The following is a 7,721-nucleotide window of genomic DNA, read 5'->3' as shown; positions in this document are numbered from 1 at the left end:
CCGAAGCAGTTTTCTCCGCCTTTCCAGTGGGGTGCATAAACATCACTCTCTGTGGGTGCCAGGTTGTGAGAACAGTTCTAGAATTACCATGCTTTCTCATTTCCTCATCTTCCTTCTAGAATCCATCCCTAGTGTGCCCTGGGGCCCTTCCCAAAGGCCAGCTCTGACTAGGCCACCACCCTGCTGGTTTCCCATGCTCGATCACACACTCCGAGCTCCTTGGTCTCGAGTTTCCTGGCAGCCTTCTTTTCTTGCCTGACTTCTCACCTTCTTTGAACTCTTTAAATCCCAAACAAGCTCACCTCTCAGTTTCCTGAGCATGTTCCAATCCTTCCTGTCTTTGGAATTCATCACTTCAGCCAGAAAGCCTGATTCGTTTCTGCTTTTCAGCTCAAATGTTAACTTCCGCTGTCCCTCCATCCTATCCTTAGCAGCATTCATGGGACTCAGGTGCTCAAGTACACGCCAGCAGTCCTACACACTCCAGCTCAGCCCCTTCAACTCATCTCACCAACACAAGCACAGCGCCTGGCACACGCGGGTGCTGGTGGAGGAAGGATCATAGGATGCCGAGGAGATCCTGTGCCAATATTAGCAGGGCATTGGGATTTCCCCTCCCAAAGTGTGAGTGGAGATGTTTGTCGTGTGTTTCTAGCAAGTCCTCAGAGAAGGTAGGCAAACCCCAACCGTTCTGAGCCATTACTATGTGATGGTTGGCAGGCAGAACTACACGCACACACGCGCGTGCACACACATAATCTAATTTTCTTCCAGTCTTAAATATTGCTGACGGTCTTCCTCTTTCAGCTTTTAAACGAGGAAAATCAGGGGGAAAGGACTCTTCCTCCTGCTCCGAATGTGTCTGTTCCTCTGGGCCCAGCACCATTGCTTTTCTTCGATGGAGAGGAAAGCAGAGCTGGAGTGGGCCCCTTTTCTGAGTGCTTATCTCTCACTTCCACCCCTCAAATACTCTCCCCTGCTGGCTCCCACCACAGGGCTGCAAGCAGCTCAGGGCACCGCAGACTGCACCCCACCACCAACCCACAGCTGTCCCTCTACTTCCCATGTCTCAGGGTTGGGGATGTGGGTGACTGTGGGTGTGTCGGGGGATGACTGTATGTATGTGTGTGTGTGCCTGTGTCTGGCAGATGGTGGCTATGAATTCTCTGCCTGGGACCCCTGTATCCTAGCTGTTGTGTGGGTGATACACATCAAAGTAATGTCTGCTGGCCTAAAGCTTTGCCCTCATTATTGAATAAACTGCAAAATCAAATCCTGAATGTGTCTGAGATTAACTAGTCCAAACTCTTCCTCCTTTAAACAGGAAGCCGAAGCAGGAGAGTAAGCAGCTGGCCCTTTATCCCTCCAGGTGGAGCAGACAGATCCCTCCTAGACCACACACTCTTGCAGGGCAGGCGCAGATCCTCGTTCTCCTGGTGCCCATCACAAAGGCTGGCCCACTGCCACACTGGAGATGGGCTTCGTAACTGTTGGTCGTTAAATTAACTTACTGGTTTTTGGTTGCATTGTTACCTGGTTTTGGAGAACTCTCTACTAAGAATCTTGTCACAACTGGCATTAGAGTTCCATCTTTAATCCTCTGGAAGACAGAATAAAAATTGGAAAGTAATCTCTAGTGAACTACCCATCCCTAGTAGGCTTTGGCATTAGGAGATGGTGAAGTTTTACCTTTGTAAGTAATTAAAACAATGGTGAGGAAAAATTTATGAAAGCATGAGTCTCCACCAATACAGAATTTATCCCAATTCCCAACTTTAAAATCTTTCACCTCCTTGATCTGAAGTAAGAACCTATTATGTGGGACCTTAAAGTAGACCCTGCTTATTCTATATCATCTGAATAACTTTTATATGGCTATTAAAATGAAACACACAATCCAGACTACTAAGAATAGTTTTACAATAGGTGGAGTTCCCTCTCACTTAACTCAAGAGGCCCTAAAGGTACACACAGAGGAAATGTTTACTGTTGCCACCAGAAACCTGAAGGGTCGTGTCTCACTTTCAGTATGCAGGCCGGGCAGGAGGGCACTGTGGCCGACCAACGTTCCTGTGTTGGACTCATGTGAGGAGGACCTCATCCAGGTCAAGCAACTGACAAGTTAAAACCTCAGATGCTCAGTGAGGGCCGTCTCTAAGTCCCAACTCCCTACTTATTCCAAGCTTCCTGGGCAACACGACTCAGAGCACGCCAAAAGTGGCTATCAGCCACCATGAACTACGCCATAAATCTGCCTTTATTAAGTTGTCTGTGGAGGTCAGAAGTGGGCCCGAGAAAAAGTGTAGTAGGTTCATTTAAAGATTTCGCGATAGTCTCTCAGCTCTGTGCCTCTCCCAGCCTGTGGGGGAATTCCACAGGGAGACCTGGAGATAAACTGCCATTTTATTCCTAGGGTTCAAGAAAGGGGGAGGGAGAACAAAAGACTTCTTGGAGTAAGACAGAGTGTCACTGATGCTTTATTTACATGCGTCACCATCTCTTTTACAAACTAGATTACGGTTTTAAGTGGAATACACAAGGCAATATCTACAAACACCAAGGAAAGTAAGTACTGCATCTCTATTTCATTTGGAAAGGGGAAGATTCCCAAATCAAACTGGTTTTGATCCTTAAGAAAGGCGGCAGAGTTAATTCATGGCAACATATGGTTAGACAAAATCCTCAGTAAGAATGCCATATGATAGTGTTCGCATTGAAAGAAGGATGAGGTGCTTCAAATCAAAGTCTGAACTGCTTGACTCTCAGGTGTTTAAATATGGCCACGCACCATATTTAGTTCTAGATTACATGGGGTATGAGCAAGGAATTGAAACAGGTAAGACAGTTTTTACAGATACTGTATACAGATTTTTTTTCCATTCATGCAACTTTTTTCTTAAAAAAAGTTAAACATGTGAAGCCAAAATGCACAATACATTTTTTTAAATATTAACTAATTTTTCTGGTCCTCCTTCACATTTGTTTACATTTCCCATGTACATAATGTGCTAGGACAAGTATACAAGAGAAGACTGATTGCCAGGCAATGAGATAATTTTAGAGAAATAAGTGACCAGACACATAATTCTTAAAAGCAGCCGCACACGTATTTCTGGAGTGTGGCAAGAGGCCTCATGACCAATCATTCATCAAAGAAAAATATAAACAGATACAACTAAACAAGAGGAAAATATTCCATTCATTTCAATTGCATAAAATGTTACCCACTTAAGATTTAGATAAAATATAATATACTCTCTTATTTGGGCATCTGCTTTAAGATCTCATTTGACAGGCATGATTCCATCAGAACTTCGCCTACCGTAGTAGTCCTCTGCCTCTCCAGTCTCCAAGAGGGGCTGGCTTTTTCGCACCTCTTTACTGGTGATTGCATTTCTACCAAAAAAAAAAGGTTTTTTTTTTTTTTTAAAAAACATTATGCCTAATCATACAATGTTCACCCAAATACAGCAAGAAAAATAAAACTAGAGTTCAGAGCTTTCAGGGTTTCCTTTTTGCTTTGAGAGAGGATGAGTAACATTTTTTTTTTTTTTTTTTTTTTTTGACGTGGGGTTTCACTCTTGTTCCCCAGGTTGGAGTGCAGTGGTGTGATCTTGGCTCACTGCAACCTCCGCCTCCTGGGTTCAAGCGATTCTCCTGCCTCAGCCTCCAGAGTAGCTGGGATTACAGGCATGCGCCACTATGCCAGGCTAGTTTTGTATTTTTAATAGAGATAGGGTTTCTCCCACGTTGGTCAGGCTGGATAACATTTTTATTTCCCCTCGCAAGCCCTTCGCACCAACCTGGAGGACTTCTGTTTGACTGCTTTATTCTTCATGGTCTTTTCCAAGAGATTCAAATGCTCCTTATTCTTTAAGTGGGGTTCACTAGGCAGAGGCAAAATCTGTCTCCACCATCTTTAAACTGTGTACAAGTTTGGAAGTCACCTGAAATCACACCCTGAGCAGGGCATACTTGTCCTGAGTAGTAAGCCATGGTGTCCTCTCCTCAGGGCGGGGAAGCAACACACACAATGCTAAAAATCAACACCAAAAACAAACACAAAGTCTGCCTTGTACTACACATGTGTGAATGATCCTCCCATTAACAGGAGCGACAAACTTCTGAATTTTTAAAATGTGTTTCAGCAATCATTATATCACAGAGGATGCAATCAAGGAAACCAAGCTCAGATTCATTCACAGTTAATGGGGTACACTGAGCCTGGCAGCCAGTTCTCATGCCAGGACAGTGAAGGCTTGTGATAAAGCTCTTTCCTAGCTTTGGTAACAGGTATCAGGTTCTGGAGCCGTGAAGAGAACAGCAGATCCCAAGAGCGCATGTCATGTTTTCAACATTAGGTACTCTTCTAATTTCTCATCAAAAAGTAGGCGGCTCCCTAGAGCAGCTTATTTAGAGGCTGAGGGTGGCCTCCGATAGTTCTCATCATAAATCAAACATTACAGCTGCCAGCCCCTTGAGGCTAAGCGTTCTGCTGATATGCTCCAGATCAGAAAATTCTTGTTAGGGACCTGTGACACTCACTCAGGATGTGACATGGTGGCCAACAGTTGGCCTGTCCTGAAAGCAGGGTCTCAATATAAGGGGCAGAGGGCTCAGGCAGCACCCCTGCCCAGCCTGACCACTTTAGAACCGGGCTAGTCTCTGGGGGCCTGGCCTTTCTGCAGGTGGCTGAGGGTGAGGGTGCCGGGACCCTAGACAGGCTTCACTACCAGATCCTCGGCTGACCCTCTCCAGGGGCTGGCAGGTCTCACGGTACTTATGCTGCACTTGACTGTGCCCTGGTCTCAGCTCTCCACAACACTCTACATGTAGATACTGTTTCAGTTACTTGAAGAAGAAAAAAAACAAAACAAAAAACCAAAGCATTCCCTCTTCATTTTCCTGATCTGTTTTGTGCTGCCTTGCCCTTGTATCTCCTCTGTCCCTTCCTCAGCTGTTTCAGATTAAATGATAATCTGGTTCTAGGACATTCTGTAAGACATTCTGCCTGAAATCCAACAAACACTAGAAAAGGAGAATAAATGCGATACCACATGTCTGAAAAGAATTCAACATTTTAAAGTTGAAACACATTGGAGGGTTGCCTTTCTCACTCCCAAAGTGGCTCCCAGGGTCTGTAAAACTGCAAAGGCAAGCAGCTATTTTGTTAGTTACTTTGCATGTTTCTCTGAACTCAGGACAGAAGTTCTCAGGACCCTCATGCTGGAAGTACTCTGGAATTCTCCTATCCCCCCACCCTTTTCCATCTCACTCCCTACTGCAGCCCCCATGCTACTACTGCCTCTGCAATGCATCCCCACCCAGGGCAGCATCCCTTAGGAAGCTTGGAGAGGCAACCCTCCTTCACTGCTACTGGAAAGTTCCTGCATACAGCATACTACTAAAGAATCCAGGAAGTGGCTAGCATTATTATAAAGGAATATAGTAAGCAAGTCTGGCTCACTGACAAGCAGAACATATGAATAGAATACATACTTTAAAAAATTATACATACTTTAAAAATGAAGATTATAAACGTGTAGCAGTTTAGAAAAGGCAATGTGCTACAGGTCTACTATAACCACAATTGCACAACAATTTACAGATTCAGTAAAAGGCAGGGTGAAATCAACAGGGCCATCGCTCAAACATGGCAACCCAAGCGAGGCAGGAGACGTGTGACAATACCAAATGGAACTCTCATTATGCTAGGAGCTGTGATCACCACCAATATCACCCCCAGAGGAGTTATAAAGCCAAGGCGCACAAGGGGGCCCCTGGTGGCCGGTGGTGTGTGCAGGGGGTTGGGTGGCACGTCTGTGTTGGTGCCCACTGTCACGGTGCAAGCATCAGCAAGAACTCAAGCAGGGAAGTCTGTGCTGAAATACTAGCCTGTATTCCTAAGGCCCATGCATAAGGTTCCATTTTTGTACTGTACATGATAAAATATATTTATACATTTATATGCCTAATGCTTCTTATGCAAAGAAAAGTCTTCATATATCACTTTGGAGAAGTATGCATATGCTGTGCTAATCAGAGCATCATTACACCAATTTCATATGTACCAAAGGTGGTCCCAACTATTCCGTCTACCGAAGAAGGTAACGAATATAATCACACTTTCCAGGTTAAACAGAAAGCACCTATACAGCACCATAACTTTTTGAAAACACAACAAAATGAAATCCATAGAAGCAGAAAAAAAAGTTAAAACTGCCCTATTTTGTACTTCCATTGTGTCACTTGTACAATTACAACCTAAGCTTATATTTAAAAAATCAGTTTGTATGCTATTGCCTCTCACTCATACACTTCTAGCAGATCAGATTATACACAGCAAGGCTGAAAATAATTAAGGATGTGTATTAGGAAAACAGTGAAGTTAGAACTGCCTCAGCATTGACTTGGGTTTTTACTCTTCACACATTTCTCACTGCAAGCTTAATGCTCACCTGTAAGTTCATTTGTTCTGCAAAACAAAACAGGACTACTTTTTTTTTTTTTCCTTTTCTTTCTCCTTAAAACTAAACCCTTTAGTGGCATTTGGCAATGAGTGGAGAGCTGAGCTGATTTCTTTCCTGAAAATATCAATATCCTAGTTTCTAACCAGCAGACCAACACTGTTCACATTAGCTGAAGACACTGACAGGAGATCACAGGCCCTACTGATCTGGCACCTGTAGACCTGGTGCTGGGGTCCCATCCACAGATCACCCTGACTCAGAACTGGAAACACACTGGGCCGGATGCTGTGCTCCACTCGTTTTGCCTATGCATGGTTCAGTCCTGGACGGGTGCGCATAGCAAACAATTGTGCCATTGTTCAGTTTTTAGAAAAGGATAATTTTCTACCAAACGAAAGAAGAAAGAAAATCCCCCTTTAGTTTATGTAATTTGTTAGTTTATGGAGTTCCATGGGCTCAAAAGCTTGTGATGCTCGAACCCGGAATGGTAACTGGTACAACATTTTCCTTCTGTTTTTAAATTTGCTAGGGGATGGACGGTTAACATTTTAACAGAAAAATACCGCAAGTTAATGCATGTGAAAAACTCAGAAAGTCAAAGGAAAACAAACACAAGAACAACACTTAAAACATCCCATAAACCATCGCAATATTAAAACACCACAGAATGGCCGACGGGGGCTCACGGTGTGCTCTGAACGAGGGTGGGTGGTGCTGAGGGGTGCTGTCCTCCACTGGCAGGCGGCTCACCACCCCGTACAAGGAAGATTTTGCATACTTTTTAGAGTTCTGTTCCAAGGGTAAGTGCTTCACCCAGGGTAAGGGGCCATTAACAGTCTCTGCTGGGTTAGGAAAATGGCGTGGGATTCACAAAGGTGTTAAGCTGTAAACGGTATCACTGTCCACTTGCTGAGAGCAGATTTGGCAAAGGGTTTTCTCTGTAGGTCTTGTGTCAGTTTGAGGGTCTAAAGGAGGAGAAAAGAAAACCAGAGATTAAGGGCATTGCAACAGCAACAGTGGACACCTGAGGGCCACCTGTCAAGGCCTCCCATCTCCCTCACCCACCTCAGAGCCCAGGGCTGGCACAGCAAAGCTGCTCTGCCACGCCAGTTTCAAAGGTCTGAAATCCTAAGGACACAGCACAAAGACTACTTACCTTATTTCTTATGTTGTTCTTATTACAAAATGCTCTGAAGTTGAAAAGCCCAAAGGGAATGGGATCATTCACTTTGGGAGATTAACAAAGAAAGC

At 44.4% G+C, this 7,721-nt stretch overlaps 1 protein-coding gene across 3 annotated transcripts in view; it reads right to left on the bottom strand.

The window, feature by feature from the left end:
• Positions 1-2,461: 2,461 nt before the first annotated feature.
• The window catches only part of LOC105492041 (forkhead box O3), a 126,408-nt gene continuing 121,148 nt past the window's right edge, over positions 2,462-7,721 (bottom strand). For all 3 annotated transcript variants that reach the window (XM_011758879.3, XM_071096268.1, XM_071096269.1), the window contains one exon: positions 2,462-7,435. The gene's annotated coding sequence lies outside the window, so the exon portion shown is untranslated. The remainder of the gene's footprint in view (positions 7,436-7,721) is intronic.

The sequence above is a fragment of the Macaca nemestrina genome, chromosome 5 (assembly GCF_043159975.1).
Source record: "Macaca nemestrina isolate mMacNem1 chromosome 5, mMacNem.hap1, whole genome shotgun sequence".
In the NCBI taxonomy this organism is placed as follows: domain Eukaryota; kingdom Metazoa; phylum Chordata; class Mammalia; order Primates; family Cercopithecidae; genus Macaca; species Macaca nemestrina.
Note: the sequence above shows the minus strand (reverse complement) of the source record. Positions and strands in the feature narration are given on the sequence as shown.